The 27,431-nt window shown below is 42.0% G+C and overlaps 1 protein-coding gene across 2 annotated transcripts in view; it reads left to right on the top strand.

Moving 5' to 3' along the window:
* Positions 1–9,716: 9,716 nt before the first annotated feature.
* SAR1B (secretion associated Ras related GTPase 1B) overlaps positions 9,717–27,431 on the top strand; it is a 47,298-nt gene continuing 29,583 nt past the window's right edge. The window contains exon 1 of one of the 2 annotated variants that reach the window (XM_089530039.1): positions 9,717–9,816. The gene's annotated coding sequence lies outside the window, so the exon portion shown is untranslated. The remainder of the gene's footprint in view (positions 9,817–27,431) is intronic. The other variant, XM_089530049.1, reaches the window with a different exon arrangement.

Raw genomic sequence — 27,431 nt, forward strand, 5'->3', positions numbered from 1 at the left:
CGAAGGGGCGGGGTTTCGCCTTAAAGGGACCGCCGCGCAACAGCAACACACCCCTCAAAAACCCATGCTTCCTGGCCATGGCTAAAACGGAGGACGTTTGAGGGGGTTCCTCCTGGGCAGAAGGAGGAGGAGGAGGAGGCTGAAAGGGAGGCCATGGCTGGCCCTTCCTAACAGTACTGTCCACCAGTGGTCCCCAAACTGTGCTCTTCATTGAGGGACTTTTGGACTCCAGCTCCCAGAATCCCAGGCCATGGGCCAACGTGGCTGAGGCTTCTGGGAAATGAAGTCCAAAGTTCCCTCAATAAAGAGCACAGTAGTATTGTTAGGAAGGGCCAGGCATGGCCTCCCTTTCAGCCTCCTCCTCCTCCTCCTTCTGCCCAGGAGGAACCCCCTCAAACGTCCTCCGTTTTAGCCATGGCCAGGAAGCATGGGTTTATCTGGGGAGGGAGGGCTGTGCTGTTCAGCTTTGACTTCTGGGCCCCTCCTTCAGGGCCCTACATTTTGCTGTGAAGAAGGGGCAGGGCAGGGCAGGGCAGGGCAGGGAACAGTGTGGCCTAGTGGTCTGAGTGTTGGGCTGGGGCTCTGGAAGACCAGGGTTCGAGTCCCAGCTCTGACCTTGGTCAAGTCACACTCTCTCAGCCTCCTTGAGCAGAGCATGGCAATGGTTAACTTCCTTGGAGCAAACTCTGGCCAAGAAAACCCCATCATAAGGTCTCCTTAGGCTGGAAACGCCTTGAAGGGACACAGCCACAGAGTGGCCAGACCCCGTGCCCTACTTTTTTTTCAGTGTCCTGGGTTTCAAAATTTCTCCCATTTTGGGCAGGACTAAGAAGCGTGGCTTGTTGCGTGGCCATGCCCTACATTTTTCGCGACTTGTCCTCCACAGTTATGACGTCTGGTCGCCCTACAGCCTAAATGTATTTACACGTAGTTTCATGTGGTTAATTGTGATGTTTTAAAGTAAAAACTTAAAAGAACTTTAAAAATTCATTTTCTAAAATTAAAAAAGAATTAAAATTTTAGATTCATTAAAAAAAGAAAGAAAGCTGAGGCCTCTCCTTTCTCCTTCCGCTGAGCTTTGCCCCACTCACACTGGGGCTGATTTTGACATTAAAGAGAGATTAAAGCGTGTTTAAAGCATCCCGCAAATGAAGTGGAAATGGCGAGTAATTGAGCGAATGATTATTTATTATATTTATTTGTATCCCGCTCTTTTCCCAGGACTGGGACTCAGAGCGGCTTCACAGCATTAAAAACAATACAATTTAAAAATTAAAATAAAATGTACATTAGAAAGGAATTAAATTATTATGTTATTAATACAGATAGTTATTAAAAGAATAAAACATATTTTAAAAAGATAAAACTATATGTAGAGGAAAAACTGTATCACATTTTTAAAATGGTCCAACATCCCAGCCTGTCCTTATAGCAATCCCTTAAGTGCCTTTGTGAACAGGTAGGTAGGTCTTCACCTGCCGGCGGAAGGCCATGAAGGAGGGGGCCATTCTGATCTTCCTGGGAGGGAGTTCCAGAGTCTAGGGGCAGCCACCGAGAAGGCCCTCTCTCACGTCCCCACCAACCGTGTTTCTGATGGAGTTGGGATGGAGAGAGGGCTTCTCCAGAGGATCTCAGAGTCCGGGCCGGTTCATACCAGGAGAAATGGTCTGCCAAATAGTCTGGACCTGAGCCATGTATCACACGCAATTGTGCAAATAAAGTGATAGCAGAAATGTATTATTGCTGAAATCCTGAAAGTAAAAAGATGTACATTAATGCTTCTTTGTGAGCACTTTAATGGTGAGTTTTGTGCGACATCATGTGAAATCCTTGCACGTAATCACACAATTTTTCCATTATATTCATGGGATAAACTCCCGATCTCCTTTGTGATAAACTCCTCGCAAGTGTTTTAAAGGGACGCAGATGAATGCCACAGACCATTTCTGCCCAAAGGCAAATGTTTAGGGAGCAGTGGTGTCATTGGGTCTCATTTTCGCCCCCAGTGATAAGCTTAATAAATAAGAAAGAGCTTAATAAATAGATAGCAAAGAGTGCAGTGGCACCTGGAAGACTTTTGACTAGTTTTATTTGGTAGGATGCAAATAATAATCCATCTTGACACCACTTATACTGCCATGGCTCAGTGCTATGGAATCCTGAGATTTGTTGTGGCACTAGAGCTGTTTAACAAAACTACAGTTCCCAGAATTCCTTAGCATTGAGCCATGGCTCAAACGACAAACCCCAGAATTCTACAGGAGGCAGCCATAGCCATTAAGAAGTGGAATAATAGCGCCATAACAGTGTAGTATGATATTGTCCTTATAATTGAAAGAAAGAAGCTGGTAGCATGAACTTTCTTAGACTTGAACCTACTTCTTCAACACATGGGCATGAGTTTACGTGAACTGCAGCAGCTCACTTCAAGACTGTCACTAAAGCCGTTCTCCACTGTGAATTTTTGTCACAGTAACAATCAATCAAGGGTCTTACAACAGTTTAAGAACTAGCAGATTTATTGTGGCATAAATGTTTGTGGACCACAAATTATAATGGACCTAACTATTACTGTAAATCAAAATTATATGTAATTTAAATGTCATCTTGTTCTATAGGAACATGATGGAGACCAACTTCTCAATGTCTGATTTATTAACCTAAAAGCCACAAAGTGGCTTTTAATTACAGAAACTAAGATTCATGCCTTTTAGTTACAAAAAACTAACATTCATGTTTCATAGCAGGACTAGCTGTGAGGCATGATCTCAGGACAGCAACTGCATAGGTCTGAGAATATAAATGTTTTGCATTGCAAATCTCACTGGTTTAGGCTCTCTCACTGCACATCCCTACGACATTTGACACATTTTAACCCAAGTGCCTTGTTTGACAGAAAATCCTAGCTTAATCATTCTACCAGAGGAAGAACAGTATGTTGAAAGAGAAATATTACACAATGAGAGAAATCAAGAATAACCAAAATGTCTTGTGTTATATTCATTTAATTTGTCAGAATTCAGTTCCAGGTCCCAGCTTTTTAAACAAGTATTATTTTACATCCAGATAATATATCACTGTTTTAAAAAAACCTTTCTGGTTTTCACAACCTGACCACAGTTCAGTCCAGAGTTAGATTATTTTTAGCATATTGTAATGGATGTATTTAAGTCTTTAAGTGATTAGGGTGTAAAATGGGCACTTGACCAAGACAAGTATGTGATTATACAATGCAAAATACATGCTGTTTACTGCTTTAATTCTTATATTTATATCCTGCCACCAATTATTTCAAGGTGACTTCTCATTATATCCATACAGCATCCCTGTGTGGTAGGTCAGACTGGTCATCAGTTGAATGAAGCTTGCATAAGAGCAGAAGTGTGGAACAGAGAAGTTAAGATCACCAGAGGATCAGCTAGGGTCCAAAACACAACGCAGAAATAATCCAGTTGGAGACTGTTTTAACTGCCCGGGCTCAGTAATAGGGAATCCTGGGAATTGTAGTTGATTGTGGCACTAGAGCTCTTTGTCAGAGAAGGCTAAATGTCTTTCACTACAGTACCCAGAATTCCCTAGCGTTGAGTCAGGGCAGTTAAAGCAGTCTGAAAGTTGATTATTTCTGCAGTGTGTTTTGGACCTAAGATCACCACCCTTGTTGCTTGTCCTGGGCAGGCTTCTTTCATGACCTACACAGAATAGGCTGTAGAATCTACCTGTGAAAGGATGGCTGTGGAGAACAGGCAGATAATTCATTGATGTAGTATACCACAGTCACTGGACCTGGTTAAGGAGCTGAGGGAGATGAGAGAGGGAAAAGCTCATTCCATCTTCACTTGTGAAACAAATCCACTGGTGGTGTGTGCTGATGTGCTATCATGGTATACAGTATTTATTTTGCCAGTGTAGCTGAGCTGACTCCAAATTGAAAGGCCCCTCAGCTAGCAGATCTTGAGTTGTGACTTAAAGATTGCGTTTTAAAGTTTGTTTCAGAGTAAGACCCATTTAATAGAGTAATAATAAATAATAAAATCTTTATTTATATTTCCCGCCTCTCTCCGTGGATTGAGGCGGGAGTACATCAGATAAAATCACTATTACAGTAAACACAAATTTATCTAAAATTACAACAATCAATAAGACAAAATTTAATAAAATTGATACAAATCCATACCTATATATGAGTAATGGAGATAGAGTGTTACCTAGGTTCAGTTATGGTGGATCAAATGGATAGGCCCACCGGAAGAGATCCGTCTTAAGTGCCTTAAAAGCATCTAGAGTGTTAATACGACGGATCTCTTCCTGTAGGTTGTTCCAAAGTCTGGGGGCAGCAGCAGTAAATGTTCTATCATAGGTCAATTTCAGTCTGATTTTTGGGTAGTCTAATAATATCTTTTTAGATGTTCTGAGTGTGCGGGGCGGATTGTGTAGGGAGACACGTTCCTTCAGGTACCAGTAGCTTGGGCCTGAGCCATATAAGGCTTTAAAGTTAATGACCAACACTTTGTATTGGGCCCGGAAGCTAACTGGTAACCAGTGCAGATATTTTAATATTGGTGTGATATGTTCTGATCTAGATGTTTTAGTGATCAGTCTGGCCGCAGCATTTTGAATCAGTTGAAGCTTCTGAGTTTAGTACAAAGGTAGCCCCATGTAGAGCGCATTACAGAAATCTAAATGGGAGGTTACTAGTGCATGTACCACTGTTTCAAGGTCTCTCTGGGCCAATCAAAGTTGGTACCAAGCACTTCTGGATATCACCTCCACCTGAGATGACAATTGTAAAGACAAATCCAGGAGCACGCCTAAGCTGCGAACCTCATCCTTCAGGGGAAGTGTAACCCCTTCTAGGACCGGGTGGCACATCTCCTTCCCTGGACCAGGGGTACCTATCACTAGTACCTCAGTTTTCTCTGGATTCAACTTGAGTTTGTTTTCCCTCATCCAGCCCATTACCGATCCAAGGCAGGCATTCAGAGGAGAGATGCCATCCTTGGTCACTGCTTCAGTTGGAGACATGGAGAGGTAGATTTGGGTGTCATCAGCATACTAATAACATCAGGCCCCATGTCTCCAGATGACCTCACCCAGCAGCTTTGTGTAAATGTTAAAAAGCATGGGGGACAGAATGGCGCCTTGAGGGATGCCAGATGTTAGCTCTCTTTTGCAAGAGCAACTATCCCCCAGCATCACCATCTGGAACCTGCCCAAGAGGTAGGAATGGAACAACTGAAGTACAGTGCTTCCGATACCTAACTCCCTCCAGAAGGATACCATGGTCTATGGTATTGAACGCCGCTGAGATGTCTAAGAGCACCAGCAGGGTCACACTTTCCCCGTTGATGCCCAGACGGAGTTCATCGACCAAGGTGACCATGGCCATCACTACTCTGTATCCCACCCTGAAGCCGGTTTGAAATGGGTCCAGATAATCGGCTTCATCCAAGACAGCTTGGAGTTGGAGTAGGCTTACTTCTGAGTAGAAATAAATTGCAGTGCAATAATTGTATATTGTATATTGCTGTATAATATTAACATAATTGGATTGGCATGTAAATAACTGTAGATTCTTCTACAAACATTCCTCAAAATACCAAACCACACAAGAGGCCATCTGCTGCATCTCTCAATGGCTGTGGTCACACTTTCTTTAGGCAGAGACAAAAGAGAAGCACACACCTCAAAAGATCTGCCTATTATTTGCATGCATCTCTGCTCTCTGGACTTCTCCCTTTTCACGTAGGAAACACACCCAAATCATGTAGAAACACAGAGGGTGAATCTGTTAGTTAATCATTTTTATTTTCTTTAAAACCAGTTTGTGTGTGAGTTCTGAATCAGTTTGCTAGATGCAAGAAACCTGGAGAAAAATACCACCAGATTATGCCACGCCAGTGTTTCAAAGTGGCTGAATTCTGGCAGTGTAAAGCTTCTCAGAAGTGCTTCGTTCCTCTTCTGCAACACCAAAATCTTCATCATAAGCATATTCCATTGGCACAACTCATCTGAAAGAATATAGGATTAAACCAACACTGTGCTCTGCTATAATATATCATCAGATTAAAATATACATTTCTTGGAACAAATATTCCTCCTACAAACAAATAAACAAAACTTAAAAGTAAGACTGGTATTTTTACTTTCTGAAAATCTGTACCCCTCTAGGTTTCCTATTAAAAAATCTGGCAGAATTCAATGTGTATGCACTCACAGAATCATAGAATCATAGAATCGTAGAGTTGGAAGAGACCACAAGGGCCATCCAGTCCAACCCCCTGCCATGCAGGAAATCACAATCAAAGCATCCCCGACAGATGGCCATCCAGACTCTGTTTGAAGACCTCCAAGGAAGGAGACTCCACTATGCTCCAAGGAAGTGTGTTCCACTGTCGAACAGCCCTTACTGTCAGGAAGTGGAATCTTTTTTCCTGCAGTTTGCATCCATTGCTCCGGGTCCTAGGCTCTGGAGCAGCAGAAAACAAGCTTGCTCCCTCCTCAATATGACATCCCTTTAAATATTTGAACAGGGCTATCATATCACCTCTTAACCTTCTTTTCTCCAGGCTAAACATCCCCAGCTCCCTGAGTCGTTCCTCATAGGGCAAGGTTTCCAGACCTTTCACCATTTTAGTCGCCCTCCTTTGGACACGCTCCAGTTTCTCAATGTCCTTTTTGAATTGTGGTGCCCAGAACTGGACACAATATTCCAGGTGGGGCCTGACCAGAGCAGAATATAGTGGCACTATGACTTTCCTGGATCTAGACACTATACTTCTATTGATGCAGCCTAAAATCGAATTGGCCTTTTTAGCTGCCGCATCGCACTGTTGACTCATGTTGAACTTATGGTCTACTTGGACTCCTAGATCCCTTTCACACGTAGTTTCATTCAGCCAGGTGTCCTCCATCCTATGTCTGTGCTTTTCGTTTTTTCGCCCTAAGTGCAGTACCTTACATTTCTCCGTGTTGAATTTCATTTTGTTAGCTATGGCCCAGTTTTCTAGTCTGTTCAAGTCATTTTGAATCTTGATCCTGTCCTCTGGAGTATTAGCTACTCCCCCTAATTTGGTGTCATCTGCAAATTTGATAAGTATGCCCCCAATATTGTCCTCCAAGTCATTGATAAAGATGTTGAATAGCACTGGGCCCAGGACAGAGCCCTGTGGGACCCCACTGGTCACTTCTCTCCAGGACGAAAAGGAGCCATTGTTGAGCACTCTTTGGCTTCGGCCGGTCAACCAATTACAACTCCATGTAACAGTTTCCTTGTCTAGCCCACATTTTACAAGCTTGTTTGCAAGAATATCATGGGGAACTTTGTCAAAGGCCTTACTGAAATCAAGATATACTATATCCACAGCATTCCCTTCATCTAACAAGCTGGTAATTTTATCAAAAAAAGAGATCAGGTTTGTCTGGCATGACTTCTTTCTCTGAAACCCGTGTTGACTTTTTATGGGAAACCATGAATTCCTCTCTCTCTCTCTCTGTCTCTGCTACAGTTTGCATTGTTGTGATTCTCACATTAACAGAGGCTGGATGGCCATCTGTGGGGTATGCATTGGTTGACAGTTCCTGCAAGGCAGGTGGTTGGACTGGATGGTCCTTCTGGTCTCTTCCAATTCTATGATTCTATGAGTGTTAAATACTAGATAGCTTAGAATATAAGAATTGTTAAGGGATATTATTCAGAAGCATCGCACAACAGAAAATGGACACAAGTGACAGAAACCAAATCAGCAACAGAACAGAAAACATCTCAGCACTTTTTGATCTGTTTGTCAACATTCTTTTGTCATGGCCAACTTGTGTCCCTCATAGAAAAAAGCCATCCAATCCCTGTGTAGTTCTATAACATCCTTTATTTTCCTGAAATAAGAATATATAGCTGGAGAGGTACAAGGGCTGCTTCTCATCCAAACAAAGACAGAATTATGACACTGGTGTTCTTTTTTGCACCAGTTCATACATGGCATTTGCATAATCATTCTCACATCACAAAATCCACAGTTTGCTGTGTGGCTCTACAGATGTAATGTTGTAATGGGAAGAAGTCTCAACACTACAAATTCACTGACATATGTGAAGCATACAAAATACCTCCAACACAGAACTCTAACAGGGAAGAACAAAATATTTCTATTAATATCAAAACAAAATTAGTTTATTGCATTTTAGCAGACAGCCATTACACATACATATCTAACAAGAAAAGGAAATCTAAAGAAAGTAAATTATTGGCCATAAATATCAATAGTCAATAGTAATCAAACATAAAATCAATTTGTTAACCATATATCAAAGCAAACTGATGGAAGACAGCTCAAAGGGTCACATGCTTTTGTAGGAATCTAGTTTGTCCTAATGTTGTTTGGCATCATCCAAGGATCTTTTTAAAAAACACAAATGAAAACTTGTAATTCTTTAAGATGCCAGAAAACAGTGTTGATTATCCCTTTGGAATGGATTTACTATTTGCTCCTCTGCCATACAGTTATACGCAAAGTAATGCCAATGTTTCTTTATTTTATTTTTATCCCACCTTTCTCCCAAACAGTACTCAAACACAGCAAAGTAATTGTGTGTGTGTATCTGACATAAGATTTTGGGAGTTGCCTGAAACACCAGATGTTAAGTAGTAGCAACACCATGTTCAAAGATCTTGTCAAGGAGCCCATAACACCCAGTAATGTTGCTTCTATATACACTGATATACACTCAGGTGTTGAATTCTGGCCCTGTAAGTCGCTATGGAGGCAATTTTTTCCAATCCTGAAGCTTCCGATTTGGAAATAGTGGCTGCCGTAGTGACTTTTGGGGCCCGAAATTCAACACTGGAGGCAACAGGAAGCTGTTTTGAGAGAAAAGACCATGCGGTAAATCAGCCTAATGTCCGAATTTGGCTCAAATTCAGAAGAGGTAAGTTGGCCGCTGAAGGTGGCGCAATTAAATCCTTAGGCAGAGAAGCTGAGGACAAGGTTTCTTGGAGATGCCTCATCCATAGGGTCACCATGAATCAAGGTTGACTTGAGGGCTGCTAATAACAACAAATGTATATAAATAAAGCACAACAACAACAATTTATTTATTTATTTCTACTCATCCTTTACCCCAGATTGGGACCCAAAGTGGCTTACGGCGGCCCTGCTCTTTTTCTTTTAAATTGTCAAAAATCAATGTTAGCTAAACTAAGCGCCTTCAGCCTTTGAGGGCACCAGAGTGCTCTTTTGTGGTTTCTGAGGTGGAACTGAGTGGTTTCTGTGACCATGGGCCTCTCCCTGCCTAGACCTTCCTTCCTCTCTCCCTCTCTTCCCTGGAGAGCCAGCCTGGCCTTGTGGTTTGAGCATTAAGACCAGAAAACTGGGACCAGGGTTCGAATCCTGGTTTACCCAAGATAAGTAAACCCACTGGGGAGAGTCACACTCTCTCGGCCTCCTCAGGGGAAGGCCATGCAATAGCAATGATATGCAATGGCGAGTTTAACTTGTCGTCTGGCTCTTTGCTATGGAATTCTGGGAGCTGGAGTTTGTCGTAGGCCCAACTGGGCCTGAACCAGGGGAGCCTGGCAGGGCCCCAGAGAGAAGGAGAAGAGGAGAGGAAGGGGATGCTCTCTGGGCCTGGCTGGGCTCCTCCTGGGCGCCTCTGAGGGCCAACGAGGCCCAGAAGGAAGGAGGGAAGGAGGAGGCTCGGACGGGGGAGAAGGGGCGGAGCGGAGGGCAGGAGAGCCGAGGACGGGGGAGAGTCCCAGGCGCTCAGCACCACCACCACCACCACCACCAGCAGCAGCAGGAGCCGCAGGAGCCGCAGGAGCAGGTGAGGGAGCCCCGGTAGGCCTCAGCGGCCCTCTCCCCCACTCGGCCCCTTCTCCTTCCCTCCTCCGGGCCTTCCGCCTGGGCTCCCCGAGAGAGAGCCTCACTGGGAGGGAGACCCTTTGGGACACCGCCAGAAACACCTCCTCCTCCTCCAGCTTTTCCACATTTCAGCCTCCTCCTATCATTCCCAAAAAGGTCCTCCATTTTGAGCAGGTCCCAAACAGCACGGGATTATCGTTATTATTATGATTATCATTACTGTTTTGGGTGGGTTTTCGGGGGCGATGAGTCCATGTTCTGGAAGATGCCAGAGGCCGCAGAGGCGCCAGGAAGAGCCTCTTCTGGAACATGGCCACACAGAAGAACCCCCGAAGAGCCCACAAAGAACCATCGAGGCCGGCCTTGAAAGCCTTCCACCTCACCTTATTCAATAATAATAATAATAATAATAATAATAATAATAAATTTGGATTACAGTATATTGTTATTGTATTTTATTTTGTATTACAGCATTATATTACTTTTAAATAATTATTATTTTGTATTACAGTATATTATTATTATTATGATGTGTTGTTGTTGTTTATCTTCTGCCCTGGGATATATAAAGAGAGGCTTACAAGATTAAAACAGTGCCATTGAAAACATAGAGAAGTGTTAGGTTAAAACAGAGTTAAATAATTGTTACAGTATGTTCTCTCCCTTCCCCTCCCTCAGGTTCACTTCTCAGGGTCCAGGACACACTGCAGAAATGATCCAGTTTGAGACCGCTGTAACTGCCTTGGCTCAATGCCAGGGAGTTCTGGGGACTGTAGTTTTGTGAGACATTGAGCCTTCTCTGTCAGAGCCCTGGTGCCACAATGAACGACAGTTCCCAGGATTCCCTAGCACTGAGCCAGGGCAGTTAAAACAGTCTCACACTGGGTTGTTTCTGCAGTGTGTGTTTTGAACCTCCTGCTGCCTGCTAGGTCATTGCTGTCCTTCCCAAAGATATCCCTCCTCTCCCCCCACAACCCTCCCCGTTTATCCCATCCCTTCTCCTTGTCATTCTTTTCCTGTTGTGGCTGTTATTGTGTGCCTTCTGGTCACTTCCGACTCATGGCTTGAAGGGCTTCTTGTTGTTTGTTGTTGTGTGCCTTCAAGTCGTTTCTGACTTATGGCAACCATAAGGTGAACCTGCCATGAAGTTTGCTTGGTAAGATTTGTTCATGGTAATGTAACCATATAGGATAGGTTTGCCATTGCCTTTCCCTGAGGTTGAGAGAGTTCAGATTGAGATCCTGGTTTCCCAAACTCCTAGTGCAACACTCAAACCACTATGCCATGTACTGTGGGCTTGTCACTTGCCTCTCCCCCAAATATATATAGATATAGATACACGCATGCACACTGTGTATCTATATCTCTATATATTTGGGGGAGAGGCAAGTGACAAGCCTACAGTAGGCTGTGTAAATTTTAAATGATGAATTGTAAACGTTGATTTAATATCTGTGTATCTTCTTTGTTCTTTTAAACTGATGTATGTCTTAGCTGGTGTTGTGTTCTTAACTAATGTGTATTTGTTGATTTGTTATTATTCCCCACTTTGATCCATGGAGAGAGGTGGGTAAGAAATAAATATTATTATTATTATCATCATCATTAGTGCCTATGGCTATATCTGACACTGATGTTCAGTCCAACTGTCCAGTTTATAGCCAGGTCTGGGGAAAGGATAGCCCTAGTTTTGAAAGGAAATTAGAGATTAGGTGACTGTTTCGGCTGTAATTCGGTGAGTCACTGACCCAGGTAGCTTAGGGAGCTCAGTGAGTGAAACTAGGTGATTGGCCTGACCTGTGTTGCTGTCCTATCAGATGGGATTCATTCTGCCATTGTGAGTCATTGTTGCGATCTATTTAACCTCCTGGATGTTTGACAGGTTTTGTCTTTTTCATCCTTACAACACTCCTGCAAGGTAGGTGGTTTTGGATCTAAGTGCCTGGAGAAAAGACGTTAAGAGGTGATAAGATAGCCCTGTTTAAATATTTGAAGGGATGTCATATTGAGGGAGCAAGCTTGTTTTCTGCTGCTCCAGAGAACAGGACCCAGAACAATGGATGCAAGCTACAGGAAAAGAGATTCCACTTCAACATTAGGAGGAACTTCCTGACAGTAAGGGCTGTTCAACAGTGGAACACACTCCTTCCTCAGAGTGTGGTGGAGTCTCCTTCCTTGGAGGTCTTCAAACAGAGGCTGGATGGCCATCTGTCACAGGGGATACTTTGATTGTGAGTTCCTGCATTACAGAATGGGGTTGGACTGGATGGCCGTTGCGGTCTCTTCCAACTGTGATTCTATGATTCTGTGGTTTGCTCAAAGGCTGCCAGTGAGCTCTCACATAAGATAGGATTTGAACATAACATCTGTTATGTCCAGAGGCAAAATACTTTGTTTAAGCTGGCAAACCATACACATTACATTCTCACTGCTTACAGAATGTTCTCATTTAGTTAAAATATCTATTGGCAACTCTTCCTGGTTGATAATTATTAAATAATAGGTATAAAACTCATGAATCTCTGTGGTAGGAGGCTCACTATAGATAACTATTAGTTTTATGGGTGGGATATGGGTTATTTGAATCCCCTTCTCCCCACACCTCCCATACTCACTGGCTCATAATGGTGATAGATAGTGAGGCTCTTGTACGTTTAGCCATTTTGAAATAAATTATTGCTTTGTATTTTATACAATGTGCTTATATGTTTAGCCATTCTGGGTAAGCATGGGAGAAAACATGCACTTCATGGTTTCTACTATCCAAGATGGCATTAGCAGATTTACAGATTTCAGTAGGCATTTGAAAAATAAATATGCCTTTTTCTTAGGTAACAGTATTTAAATTCTTAAGCAAATAAAGTTGCCTATTGGTCTCTTATTAGCTCTTTTGCTTCTAGGGACTTCTGAAACCAGTAGGGACTGGTCTTAGTTACAACTGGATCATACCTTTTTGAACCAGGAAGTGGGTTTTATTAAACCTAAGAGATATTTGCTTCTAGTAATTATGTTTATAATCAGGCTAATAGTATGCACTTTCATTCACTTATTTCCTTACAGTTGGCATTGAAAATCTCTCAAATTGCCCAAGTATATATTTATAATTTTCTTATGCTGCTAATATGAATCTTGGCATAGCAACCTTATTGAAAAAGATTTGTTATTCCTCTCTTTCTTAAAAAAGTATGCCTATTCATGATTGCTTAATATGAACCAGCTCCACCTGACTGTGTTTGAACTCACTGTGGCCCCATACAGACAGGCCAAAATAAAGCTGCTTTGGGTCACTTTGGAGGTATGCTATTTAAATGATGCATGCATCCTAAGAGTCCGGAAGCTGCGCCAAAGCCACATTCCAGTCCTAAGGACTGGAGCACAGCCTTGGCGCAGCTTCTGGACCCTTAAGACCCATGCATCATTTAAAAAGCACATCTCCAAAGTGACCAGAAGCAGCTTTATTTTCGCCTGTCTGTATGTGGCCTATGTCTATGGTCAAAGTTCAGTGGATTCATTTCTGTTGGAGATGTAGATGTTACCTTAATGCAAGTGAATACAGAACTGTATTACGGTGGTAGTTATTTTCAGTTAATACATTTGGGACAAATAAGTGGTATGTATCTAAAGATCTAAAAATGAGTTAGGCCTTTAATGCCTGGGGAACCTGTGATATATTAATTTTATAGAGCTATATATATATTTGATGGGGTCTTACATACTTTGTATGGAAAAGCAAATAGTCACAGTGGTAGAAATGAAGAAACATTAACAAAATGCATGAAAGATCCTGGTAGTTGATGAACTGGAGAATTAATATCTATTACATGAATACAATAATATTTAAGTGGACTTCAGAATACAATGAATGTTAACCTTGCTTGTATTTAAGGTTCTAAGTTCTGTTTGGTGGATTTTATAGCTAATGTGGATTAGTATTTTTAAGATACTGCTTTGTGGAAGTTGGTTGTTTAATATTCAGAAATTCCACAACAACTGAAGGTACTACCAAGTCAGGTATGAAAGTTTCACTTTGATTTCCCAATCATCAATAACTTGAATCTGTTGATGAATATCATGGCAGATTTTTTTAACATCACCTTTTTAAAGGGGTTACCCTGAGTGAAAGTTTGGCAAGTCAGAGCAAATGTTGAGATTCAACCAGAGTAAACAGAAAAAAAAATGTCATTTCCTACTTTATTATATTTAATTTTAAAGTATCTTGAGCTCCATCACTACCTTTTCATAAAACAAACATTGTAGTGATAACCCTCTTTTCTAGAAGCTTTATGATAGGAGATATAATTACATTACAGTCATAATGTTCCATCTGTTATGCATATATAGACACTGCTCTAAAGTTTGTTATTTGTATGTGTTTTTAAGGTGTTCAAAATAGGTTGTGCCACGAGCAGGCTGACATCTTTGCTCAGTTTTACTAATGTAACCATCTACTCAGTGACGCTTCTTAAATGATGAAAGGTAGACATGCAACTGTGTTTAAAGGTCAGGGTAAATCTGATGGATCCACCCGCGGCTGTTAATCAAAGTATGCAAGCAATTGCAACATCACTTCCAAGGTGTCCTAAATCTCAGATTTCTCAAAGCTGCTGAGTGAATGGCAGGGATTGAATTACTACATAATGGCCTTGAGACCTCGTATGTTTCTTGTAATGGAGAATCTAAATCATCTAGCACTGACCAGTTTCCAAAAATGACTTTAGAAAGCAAGGAGCCACAAGTAGAATTGATATGACTTAAGAGTCTTTATAAACTATAGCAAAGCCTTTGACTGCATCAGTCATGAAAAGCAATGGAATGCGCTCAGTGATAGGGGTGTGCCAATACAATTGATAGTTCTCCTGAGAAATCTATACTCAAGACAAGAGGCCACTGTTAGAACAGAATATGAAGAAAAGGAATGTTTCCCAATAGACAAGGGAGTCAGGCAAGGCTGCGTATTATCGACATACTTGTTCAACTTCTACGCAGAAAATATCATACAAAGAGCAGGACTAGACTCAGAAGAAGGAGGAGTGAAAATAGGAGAAGGAACATCAACAATCTAAGATATGCAAAGGACACAGTATTAACAGCTGAAAACATCAATGACTTGGAACATTTATTAAGGAAGGTCAAGGAAGAAATTGCAAAGGCAGGCTGCTGAACATAAAGAAAACAAAGATAATGACAACAGAGGACCTACATAAATTCGAATTGGACAATGAAAAAATTGAAATAGCCAAAGTTTTCTTGTACCTGGGATCAAACATTGCCCAGAATGGAGGCTGCAGTCAAGAGGAAAAAAAAGAAGACTAGGAATGGGAAGGGCAACCGTGAAAGAGCTAGAGAAGATCCTAAAGAGTAAAAATATACAACAGAGAATCATCCAGTCTATTGTATTCCCATCACCATGTACGGATGTGAGACTTGGACTGTGAAAAAAGCAGATAAAAAGAAGATCAACTCATTTGAGATGTGGTGTTAGAGAAGAATGCTGAAAATACTGTGGACAGCCAGAAAGACAAATAAATATGTCCCTGAGCAAACCAGGCCAGAAATACCCCTGGAGGCCAGGATGATTAAATTGAGGCTGTTGTACTTTGGCCACGTCATGAGAAGGCATGACTCATTGGAAAAGAAAATAATGCTAGGGAAGGTTAAGGGTAGAAGAAGGAGAGGTAGACTGCACACCAGATGGCTAGACTCAGTTAGGACACAGGCAGAGTCTGCAGGAAATGAGCAGAGCAGTGGAGGACAGGGAGACTTGGAGCTGTCTCGTCCAAAGGAGCTGAAGTCAATTCAAGGTCAGCTAACAACAAGAAGAGCCTATGATTTTGGCACATCTGAAATACATACATTTCTCAAGGCTGTATGAATACCTTCCCCCTGGTCCTCCAGTTTTCCATAGACAAAACTGATTAGTGAGTACTCTTCTGTACCTTTCTGCCAGAAACAAAAGTTCTGCAATCGTTAAATTTTTGCACTCATATAACTTTCCAAGTTGATCTGTATTCACAACGGCTATTTGATGTTTCTTAATGTATGTAATGTATGTAGATTTCTAGTTCATAGCCCACTGCACTAAATCAAAACAGCATCTTTCAGCAACGTGCATCCTATTTTCAAGCTTTGAAGTTGATAAAGAAAAAACAATGTTGTTATAAAGAAAAAATAGGCACGGTACAGAGCTCCAGAAAGAGGCGGCCGGGAGCCGCCTCCCTTTCTCCCGTAGCTGCACCTCAGCAACCAAATTGCACAGTGCGGCTATGCTAAAGAAAAAGGAGCGCTAAAACACGGCTCCTTTTTGCCCTGCTGCAAATAGTTGGCAGTGGTGTGAGCACGTCGCTGCTGCGCGGCTCCATCTGGATGCTGCACAGCAGTGACGTCATCGCTACATGCACTGTGTATATGGTGCCACGCAGCAATGACTTCCTGGTGGTGTGCTAGGGTTGCTAAAGGGCCTGTCTGGACTGGGCCATAGTTATAAAATAGCCATTTTAGGTGGGTTACAGACCACCGAGAAGCAGCGGTCTGGCTCCACCTCCGCTTGCAGCGTCTGGGAACCGCAGCCTTTAAATGGCGTGGCTCCCAGACGCTGCAAAGAAGGATAGCGGAAATCACGCTCCTTCTCATGCCCCAGAAGAGGCGCCGCGAGTGCAAAGGGCGCACTTGCGGTGTCACTTCCATCGCGTGACGTGCGGACGCAGAGCGTCTGCTACGTCAAAACGGCGGCAGCCGTGTGGAATGGCCGCCGCCATTTGTCACGGACTCTGTCCGTGATAAGCTAAGGGGCATCTGGAAGAGACGCCCCTTTTTCAAAATGGGACGTCCTAAGGACGTCCTTTATGGCGGTCTGTAACCCGCCAGTGTCTCATAACATTACATTTTTTTTTCTCTTGGACTCAAACATATCACATTGACAAATTACAGTGGTACCCCGGGATACGAATTGATCGCGTTACGAAATTTCCGGGGTACGAAAAAGTTAGATTGGAAAAAACTGTTCCGGGTAACGAAAGATTTTTCGGGTTACGAAATTCATTTCGGCGCGAAATTTAAATGCGAAGCGCGGCTAGCGGCTTTCCAGCGCTAACGGAAAGCCTTTTCGGGTTGCGAAATGTATCGGGTTACGAACGGCGCCGCGGAACGAATTAATTTCGTAACCCGAGGTAGCACTGTATAACAAACAGTATAATAACAGTTTAACAATCCCAATGAAAATATCTCATAACAGACATATCTTGGCAAATAAACACTTATTATTATTATTATTATTATTATTATTATTATTTATATAGCGCCTATACCTACACCTCACTTTCTACTTCCTTCTCATGTGACTGAATGTTTTAAATGCCCATGCAAATCATAATTTGGATACATTAATCATTAATTATGCTCAAGATATTCTTATTTCACTATAATCATATATATTTTACATATGTTTTGATTTTGTGTGTCTTATTTTTTTAATACTTTGCTTTGATATTCTTCTATCTTTACTATCTTATCTTTTATACATGTTTCTATAACTCTTCTCTATTATCTTCTCTATTCCAACTCTATTTACAATCTTCAGCATGATGCTCCAAAGGGCTACGGCAGATCTCGAAGAAGAAGACGGCATCTATATACGCTACTGTACTGATAGTAGCCTGTTTAACTTAAGCCATCTGAGGGCTCGCACTAAGACTCTAAACTATCTAGTCTGTGAGCTTTTTGCTGACGATGCTGCCCTCGTTGCCCACACGGAAGCAGCTCTGCAGCGCCTAACATCTTGTTTTGCTACAGCTGCAGAGCTCTTTGGGCTGGAAGTCAGTCTGAAGAAAATGGAAATTCTCTACCAGCCTGCACCTCAGGAAGAACACTATCATCCTCATGTCACTGTAAGCACATCTGTGCTTCAATCCATCCAGCAGTTCACCTACCTGGGAAGCATCATCTCCTCAGACGCCAAGATTGATAAAGAGATAGATCATAGATTAGCAAAGGCATATAGTGCATTTGAAAGGCATCACAAAAGAGTCTGGAGTAACAAACACTTGGGGCGAAGCACAAAAATCAGTGTGTATAGAGCCATTGTTCTGTCTATTCTCCTTTATGGGTCTGAAACATGGGCCACCTATTGCCAACACCTACGACTCCTCAAACGATTTCATCAGCGCTGTTTACGCACAATTCTAAATATACAATGGACTGACTATGTGACGAATGTTGCTGTCCTTGAACAAGCAGGGATCACCAGCATTGAGACCATGCTATTGAGAACGTAGCTGCGTTGGGCAGGACACGTTTCTAGGATGGAGGACCATCACCTCCCAATTTTTTCATTCGCGAAAAAAAGCCAGAGAGAGATTACTCTTCTAAACCATGTAGAATAATGTACTACCTTCCTCTATTTATTTTAGTTAATTTAAATGTTTTTATATTTCTCCAGTCTTTTGTTATTAAGTCATCTTCTGTTGTGATAGATATGTCTTCTTTCATTCTCTGTGAGAGTCTATCTAATTTTTTCATATCCATTAGCTTAACTAACCATTCTTCAGTTGAGGGAGTTTGATTTTCCATTTTTGTGCATATAGTAATCTTTCTACTGTTACCATGTGTAGGTTTAATTTCTTATTTTTTAATCTTTATTTGCTTACTTAACATATATGTCATGTTTAACAGAAAAAGTTCTGGCTTCATAAGGAAGGTATTTCCTTTTCAACACAGAAACCAACAATTTTTAAATTTAGTGGTTATTTTTGTCTTAGTTTTTAAAAAGGATGTTGAAAAACTGGAACGTGTCCAAAGGAGGGCGACTAAAATGGTGAAAGGTCTGGAAACCATGTCCTATGAGGAAAGACTTAAGGAGCTGGGGATGTTTAGCCTGGAGAAAAGGAGGTTAAGAGGTGATATGATAGCCCTATTTAAATACTTGAAGGGATGTCATATTGAGGAGGGAACAAGCTTGTTTTCTGCTGCTCCAGAGCCTAGGACCCGGAGCAATGGATGCAAGCTCCAGGAAAAGAGATTCCACCTCAACATTAGGAGGAACTTCCTGACAGTAAGGGCTGTTCGACAGTGGAACACACTCCCTTGGAGTGTAGTGGAGTCTCCTTCCTTAGAGGTCTTTAAACAGAGGTTGGATGGCCATCTGTCACAGGGGATGCTTTGATTGAGAATTCCTGCATGGCAGGGGGTTGGACTGGATGGCCCTCGTGGTCTCTTCCAACTCTATGATTCTATGATTCACTAATACAGCTTTTAATTTTAAGGATGTTGTTAGCTATCCCTTCCCATCCTCACTATCTTGTGTTCTCCTCCAACAACCAGGTTTCTAGTCCAGGAGTGTTCAACTGTACCATAAAAGGCACACTATATTTGTAGATCATATTTTATTTGATTGGCTACAAGATTTTATTAAACAGGAATAGTTCTCTCTGTAAGCTCGAGGGGAGTTTCTTACTGTTCGGTGGTCTTGTCAACCATAAGCACTTAATCACTGATGTTTGAATTAACATTACAGTTAATGTTAGCTAGGATTCCACTTCAGTAGGAGGTAAAAATTAGCTTCAACCCTTAGTTTCAAGTTCTGGTTGATAGGGGAACTCATCTTGGACAAGCAGTTATGTTTTGGTTCTCTTGTTGCCTGTTAATGGCAGGGAAAGTTCTTGTTGCACTGCAGAAATAATCCAGTTTAACACAACTTTAATTGTTAAATGGAATTCTGGGAACTAGTTTCATGAGACATTTCACCTTCTCTGTCAGAGAGCTCTGGTGCCACAACAAATCCCAGAATTCCACAGCACTGAACCATAGCAGTTAAAGTGATGTCAACCTGAATTATTTCTGCAGTTCAGATGCACCCATAGTTGATTATTGAAACATTGTGTACTGGCCATGGATTTTGATTTGATTACAGAAACTATGTGAAGAGATCTCTGTTCTATTGTACTGTAGGGCCCTATAGTCACAAAATTTTACAGTTTGTAGGAGTTGCCATTTTGGTGCCCGTCGATTTGGGGAAGAGAGAAGTCTTAGAAAAATATGTGGCTTCATTCATCTGGAATCACTTGTTTTGAAAGGTAGTTGGATATTTCTGTTCTGACACATATCAGCACATTTTCCTGCTTCTCTTGTGAATGGAATTTAGTGAGGAATAGAGTTCTGACACACCTAGAAAATTTCTGAAAGTACAAGCAGTTCTTGGAAGTGCTATGTTTAAATGAATGCTAAGTTAAATAAAGCTGATGTGAATTTTGCAGAGTCACAATTAGACTTTAAACCTTCCTCTGCCAGGCAGTTTCTAGGAGACTGTGGATCTGGAAATAGTGAAAATCAAAGTACAACGGCTAAAGTTCAGTTAAGTTGTATGTTATCTCTTATGGGAGTTTTTACTCTGCTTCACCATAGATGGTATTTTTCTTGAGTGAAATCTTTTCTGTTTTATCACTTCTGTCTCACTTGTGAAAAGAGGACAAAAGCACACAGTTATTAAATTGCTGTGAATTCCTTCAAGATCCACAATTTCACTGGTACAGATAGTCATTTCATCAATGGAAACAACAACTATTCTACACCATTTTTGTGTTCCAAAGTTGCTGCAACCCGCTTATCATCTGGCATTCAAATTGCTGTCAGTGAGCCCCTCTGTACTTAGGTAATCTGGTCCTCAGGTGGCAGATGCACATTGTGCAGCCAGGACTGTATTGAAGCCTTAACAGCTGGACAGAATCTATCAGAGGTTTCAGTCACCAATATAATACTTAGGGACATCTCCATACCACAGTGATCCCAGGGACATCTCCATGCCACAATGAGGCAGTAGAGTATAACTTAGTAAAAGAGCTAGAAAATTAGTATTTAATAATATGTTACTCTTGCAATTTACATTCAAATATAATATTCCATATCAATTAGTACATCTATACATCTAGCTAAAATCCTTTTCTTTAGGTCTTGCATAAGGAATAAACACCACAGGGCAGTATGCTTACTCAGCAGGCGAGTTCCTTCCCTCCTCTCAAGATGCATTTCCATGTTTACTGTGTGGCTAATTCAATTTGTGTTCATTCCAGGTAGCTACTCCTGAAAATTAACTGTCCTATTGGACAGCAGTATGCAAGATGAGTATGATCTTGTAACAGCTTTGAGACAAATTGAGAGAACGATGTTGTAGCTAGCATACACTTTTGTAGGCTTGATCTACTTTCTCAGATGCAACTGAGTAAATAAACAAACCTTGTGCTACAACATCTTTCATTCAGTCTCAAAATTGCTGCAAGACCACACTGATCCTTACATACTGATATTCCAGACTAACATGGATTTGTCTCTGAATTCTCTCCCCCAAGGGACAGCAGTTATAATGTGTAACAGACCTGAAGAAGCACCATGCATTCCTCCTACATCTGTAGTCCCTGTACCAGAGTACTAACATAAATGGGACATTTAGCATGAAGACCATTTCTGATTTGTGCAGAATCCTGTAATGCAAAGCAGCTGAGCAGTAAGATGCTACTCCTGTATTCTGATTGTGGGAGGACATGGGAAGTAAAAGAAGGGGTTGTATGTGCATGCAGCCAGAGCATAAGAGCTGTGAACTTAATAGGACTACAGTATAGCAAGAAGGCATTGAGCATAAGTCTTGCTGCCCTTTCCTAACATTACTTTCTGATGACAGTGGCAGTGCTGTTGTGGTTAACATTTATTTTATACCTGATCTAATTTTTGACTGACGAAGAGCACTTCTGTCCTGTTTGGACCGAGTTTCACCATTCATCTAATCCATTACTGATGACTGGCACTAATTTAGAGTTGAAACAGCTTCCTTGGGGTTTGGTGGAATGGAGAAATAGAGTGTCGCCAGTATATTGATGGTACCAAATCTCAAACCTCTGGACAACCTGTTCCAACAGTTTCATGTATATGTTGGCTGGCATATGGGACAAAAGAGAGCTTTGAGGGACTCCACAGGTTAGTGGCCAAGGAATCCTCCAGTTCTTCAGGAAGTCAACATTACTCTCAAGTCCTATCCCAGAAGGATACTTGGGTCAATAATATCAAAAGCTGCTGAGAGGTCCAGCAGAAAATTCAGGGACATGCTTCACTTGTCCAGATCTCAGTGAAGATCATCAGTGCCTAGGGATGAAAACCATCTGTCTCATAACCAGGCCTGATACCAGATTGAAATGAAGATAATACGGCGACTTCTGGAACTTGAAAGGTCAGCACACGTTTTATCACAGTGATGCCCAAACTTTGGTCCTCCTAGTGTTTTGAACTTCAGCCCCCAGAATCCCATCCAGTTTGGCCAACAGTCAAGAATTCTGGAAATCAGAAAGTCCAAAACATCTAGAGGACCAAAGTTTAGAAACCACTATTCTAGCAGCTTGCCCAAAAATGGAATGTTGGACCCTAGTGGATAATTATATACTATAGTGGGAATGAGGAAGGTTTTATTTTTTTAACAGAGGCCTTACAAGTCTCTTCTTTAGGTATGTTGTAATCCTGTTGTAAGGCGGTATTTGTTAGCGTGATTACGCAGACTTATGTTGCACCACACCAAAGCTGAGCACCTAGATGGCCACCAAGGAAGCAACACCAAGGAAGCCTCTCCCTCTCCAGAAGCAGGCAAATGAGACAACAGATATCTCTCATGGAGGCACTTTACTTCTGATTCCACTGTGTACACACCAGCAAAGCTATTTGCATAACACCACTCACCAACAAACCCACACTGTATAATGAGGTTCCTCGCCTTATATACATTTGTCTTGCACAGGCACTTTGTCTAGTCTCTTCCTTCTGTGTTACATATTTACAGTTCCCCCTTGCAGTTTGACTTTGCACTTTTCAGCCACTGATGACGTCACCTCCTGTGACATCATCTCAATTGCTGACTCATCATGGCTCCTGTTTGACACAAGGTAACCCTGTCACCTTTGTCCCACATCTGGACATTTTCCCCAGGATCCATCTTTAAGAGCATTGTTGACTGCCTTCAATCACTTGGCTAGTACTGCTCTGGCGGTTGTAATGAATCAAGAAGGGCTAGGGTCACGTGTACATAGGGTAGCTCTCTCTTCTCCAAGGATGTCGTCCACAGCCTGTACAAATTGAAAAAAACACCACGGTTGTTGGACAATCAGTTTATTTTTTTCTCTCCATATTTTATTGTAACAAATAAGTAACAAACATGCACACACGAAAAAAGATATACAGTGCGCCCTTGGCTTACGCGGGGGACCCGTTCTGGACCCCCCTCGTAAGTCAAATACCGCACATGCTCAAGCCCATTCAAGTGAATGGGGCTTGTGTATGCGGCGGCACACGCGCAACGGGCACACACCCCATTCATCCAAATGGGACGTGCTGCCCCTTGCACCCTGCACGCTCCAGCGCAGCTTTGCACATATGCTCAAAGCCGCATATAACACGGGCGCACTGTACAACAAACAGATGAGTAAAAAGATATTGTTTCAATCTGTCTTACATCATCCATTACTCTTATCTTCCCATAGTTTTGATATCCTTCCCCATTTTTCTTCATGTTGTTGTGAGGTTCTATCATTTTAGACATTGATATCATATCAGAAACAGCTAATTCATTCAGTTTCAGATAATGCTGTTGGGATAATGCTGGATTTCCAGTATTTCGCTAAAATCAATCGAGCAGCTGTAATCATATATAATAAAATACTTAATCTTGAACCAAATTATCCAGTATTACATCAGTTATATTCAACAAAAATAATTCTGGGTTTAATGGTTTTGTTTTTTTTTAAGGTGAGTACTGTATTTTTGTGTATCAATTTCCAAATTTTTTTTTACTTCACTGCACTGCCACCAAAGATGATATTAAGAACCGCCTTTTTGATTACATTTCCAGCAGTTTGTATTGCCATGTTTAGCTATTTTGGTAAGCCTAGTTGGGGTCATATACCTTCTGAAAAACAATTTATAATAATTCTCCTTTAACTTGTTACACTTAGTAAAGCGGAGATTTCTTTTCCATACATTCTCCCAACTAGACATGGAAATTTCTCAATATTTTGGGACCATCTTATTATATTAGTTTTCACTGTTTCTTTTATCATTTACGTACTTAACAAAAATTTATAAATTTTTAAAATTAATTTTGTCCTATTTCCTTTGATAATCTTATAAATTCTGTCTCCTTACTTTCTATACCAACTGTTGCCATATCCCTTTTCCAATCTTCTCTAATTTGCCAGTATGTAAACCAGCTGATCTGGGAATCCAGTTCCAGTATTTCTTCTATTTCTCCAATTTTTTAATTATATCATCGTATCTTAACCAGTTATTTGTTAAGTAACATGCATTTTTGGATGAGGGCTATCAAGGGATTAAGAGCTTTGTCCCAATAGTTTGTCTCATTTCTGTACGAAGTGTAGAAGAAGATCCTTTCTTCATCTGGCAACTTCACTTAGGCTGGCATCCTTTTAGTGACATATGCTAGTATAACATGGGCACATGGCTTGTTTTTTTAAATTATTGGAGAAAGTGGAATTTAAAACTTCCCTTGTAAGGCAACACCACTCCTTCACAACTCACTGTCTCTTGTGGTCCCTCCCAACACAACCATGTTGTGGCCAGAGGAGAGCAGCTGTTAGTGGAGAAGCATCGAGCTATGTCCTTATAGCTGGATGTACAGAGGAAAGGCATTCTCCAAGATCTTTTAGAAGTCCTCTAGAAGTCTTGGAGGATGATGTCATAGGATTATTATTGTTATTATTAACCTTTATTTATGAAGCACTGTAAATTTACACAGAGCTGTATATGCAATCTTTTTAGTTAGACGGTTCCCTGCCCTCGGGCTTACAATCTAAAAAGACATGACATAGAAGGAGAAGGGAGTGGTGGAGGGAAAGGGTAAGAGGTCCAGCAGTTCCTCTCTACCTCCAAGGCCTGGACCAAGGTAGATGGACTGGAGGGAGGGCTTGGCTTCATAATGGATGGTTAATCATTTTCCAGGGAAAATACATACTCTCAAGTAGGATAATGCATATACAGTACATAGCAATACAGGAAATGGTTTGATAAACAGACAACAAAAGAACATCAAATAGTAAGCGACAATTATGCAATGCCTGGGAAGGCTTCTCTGAACAGGATGGTTTTCAACTCCGTTTTGAAGCTGGTTAAAGAAGTGATGGCTCTTGCTTGTGGGGGAAGAAGGTTCCAGGAGTGAGGGGCAGCAAGTGAAAAGGGGCGAATCTGGGATGGGGCAGAGGAAATCCTAGGCTGAGACAGCAGACCTTGACTACCAGAACGGAGGGCCCTGGTGGGAAGGTGAGGAGAAAGAAGGTCTGATAAGTAAGGAGGGGCCAGTCCATGGAGGGCTTTAAATGTCGACAGCAGGAGCTTATACTGAATGCGGAAAGGGAGGGGGAGCCAGTGAAGGGATGCCAACACAGGAGAGATGTGGTCAGAGTGGTGGGTGGAGGTGATAATGCGTGCAGCTGAATGCTGGACAGAGATTAAAGGACGGAGGTGAGAAAGAGGAAGCCCAGCCAGGAGGACATTACAGTAATCAAGTTGTGAGATCACTAGGGCATGGACCAGGATCTTGGCAGTAGAGGCGGAGAGATATGGTCGGATTTTGGCAATATTGTACAAAAAGAATCTACAAGCCTTGGCTGTGGTCTGAATCTGAGGGATACACGACAGAGAAGAGTCAAAGATAAAACCAAGACTGCGGGCTTGCTGGACTGGTTGCATAGAAATGTTGTCCACAGAGACAGAAAAGGAGAGTTGAAGGGTGGGCTTAGGAGGAAAGACAAGAAGCTCTGTCTTGGACATGTTGAGCTTCAAACGCTGATGGCGCATCCACTGTGAGACAGCTGTGAGGCAAGACGAAACTTGCTGTTCAAGCCTTGGAGAAAGGTCAGGGGCGGAAAGATACAGCTGGGTGTCATCGGCATACAGATGGTAGGAAAAACCAAAAGAGCTAATGAGTTTTCCTAAGGACAGTGTGTAGAGAGAAAACAGAAGGGGACCCAGAACAGAGCCCTGGGGAACTCCAACAGATAAGGGAACAGGAGAAGAAGTCTGACCACCTGCAACTACTGCAAAAGATCTGCCAGACAAGTAAGATCTAAACCAGTAGAGAACAGAGTCTGAGAACCCAAGGTCAGAGAGTATGTCAATTAGGAGACAGTGATCAACAGTGTCAAAGGCTGTAGACAAATCAAGAAGGATGAGAACAGAGTAAAGGCCATTAGCCTTGGCCTGTAAAAGGTCATTCGAGATCTTAGTGAGAGCTGTCTCAGTAGAATGCCTTGGGCGGAAACCAGACTGAAAGGGATCGAGGACGGAGTTGGCTTCAAGAAATTCAAGCCAGCGTGAATAAACAACCCATTCCAAAACCTTAGAAAGAAAGGGAAGAAGAGAAATTGGACGATAGCTAGACAGAGAGGAGGGGTCAAGAGAAGGTTTTTTCAGAATTGGGGAAATGAGAGCATGTTTGAAGTCCGAAGGGAAGGAGCCTGTAGAGAGAGAGAGATTGAAGATATGGAGAAGCGAGGGCAGAAAGGAGGGAGCTATAGAGATTAGAAGACGAGTAGGAATTGGATCAAGAGAACAGGTTGCAGGTTTGGAAGAGTTCAGAAGTGTAGAGAGTTCATCCAAAGAGGCAGGAGGAAACATGGAAAATTTGTTAGGCGAGGGCGATAGAAGATTAAGAGCAGAAGAAGAATCAGGGGGACTATCTCAGAGCGAATAGTGGAAATCTTAGAGATGAAATAATTAGCAAAGTCATTAGGAGAGAATGATGAAGAGACAGGAGGAGAAGGAGGAATATGGATGGATGGTCCTCTGCTTAATCCCCTCTCCCACACCAGATACTGCATAGCTGGGGATGATGAAACAGAAGAAAGTTGAAGTTTGTGGAAAGTGAGAGGAGAGCTGGGGTTGTGTCTGTGTTGCACTTTACATCTCACCTCTTGATGAAGAATTTCTGCCTTAGTTTCTGTACTGGGCATTGAAGCAGGACAGTGCACTTGACCCTCTTTGCCAGCGTGATTGCAAGCTGTGAGTGGTTCCTTTTAATCAGTGACTGTTGGGCAAGTGTTTAATATCAAGGCTGCCTTAAGATTCTCTGTACCTTGGATCACAGCTAGAACCGTCACTCTTTTTAGAGCATTTTTACAGTGGTAGTAGTGGTGGTGGTGGTGGTGTTGGTGGTGGTGGTGGTGGTGATGATGATGATGATGATAAAACAAGAGTGCAGCACCTGTGGGCCTTCAGATTTTGAAGTCTCATCAGCCATAGCCAGCAGGGCATGGACGGTGGAAACTAGTCCAGTGGCATCTGGAATGGGTTGGCAAAGTATGGTTCTCCAGACATTGTTTGACTGTAACTTCCAGCACCACAAGCCAGCATAGGCAGTCATGAAGTATGGTGAGAGCGTTAGTCTGTCAACATATGGAGAGACATTCCTGATTTAGAAGGTCAAAGGTTCCTCACCCTTGTTAGGAAAGAAGAAACTAGAAATCCAATTATATAAATTGCAAAAAGCAAACATGGATTTTGCCATTTTATATAAGGGACACCATTTTACTGTGCCATTGT

Source organism: Sceloporus occidentalis, unplaced genomic scaffold (assembly GCF_023333645.1).
Source record: "Sceloporus occidentalis isolate IW3139 unplaced genomic scaffold, rSceOcc1.0.p SCAF_1, whole genome shotgun sequence".
NCBI classification, from domain to species: domain Eukaryota; kingdom Metazoa; phylum Chordata; class Lepidosauria; order Squamata; family Phrynosomatidae; genus Sceloporus; species Sceloporus occidentalis.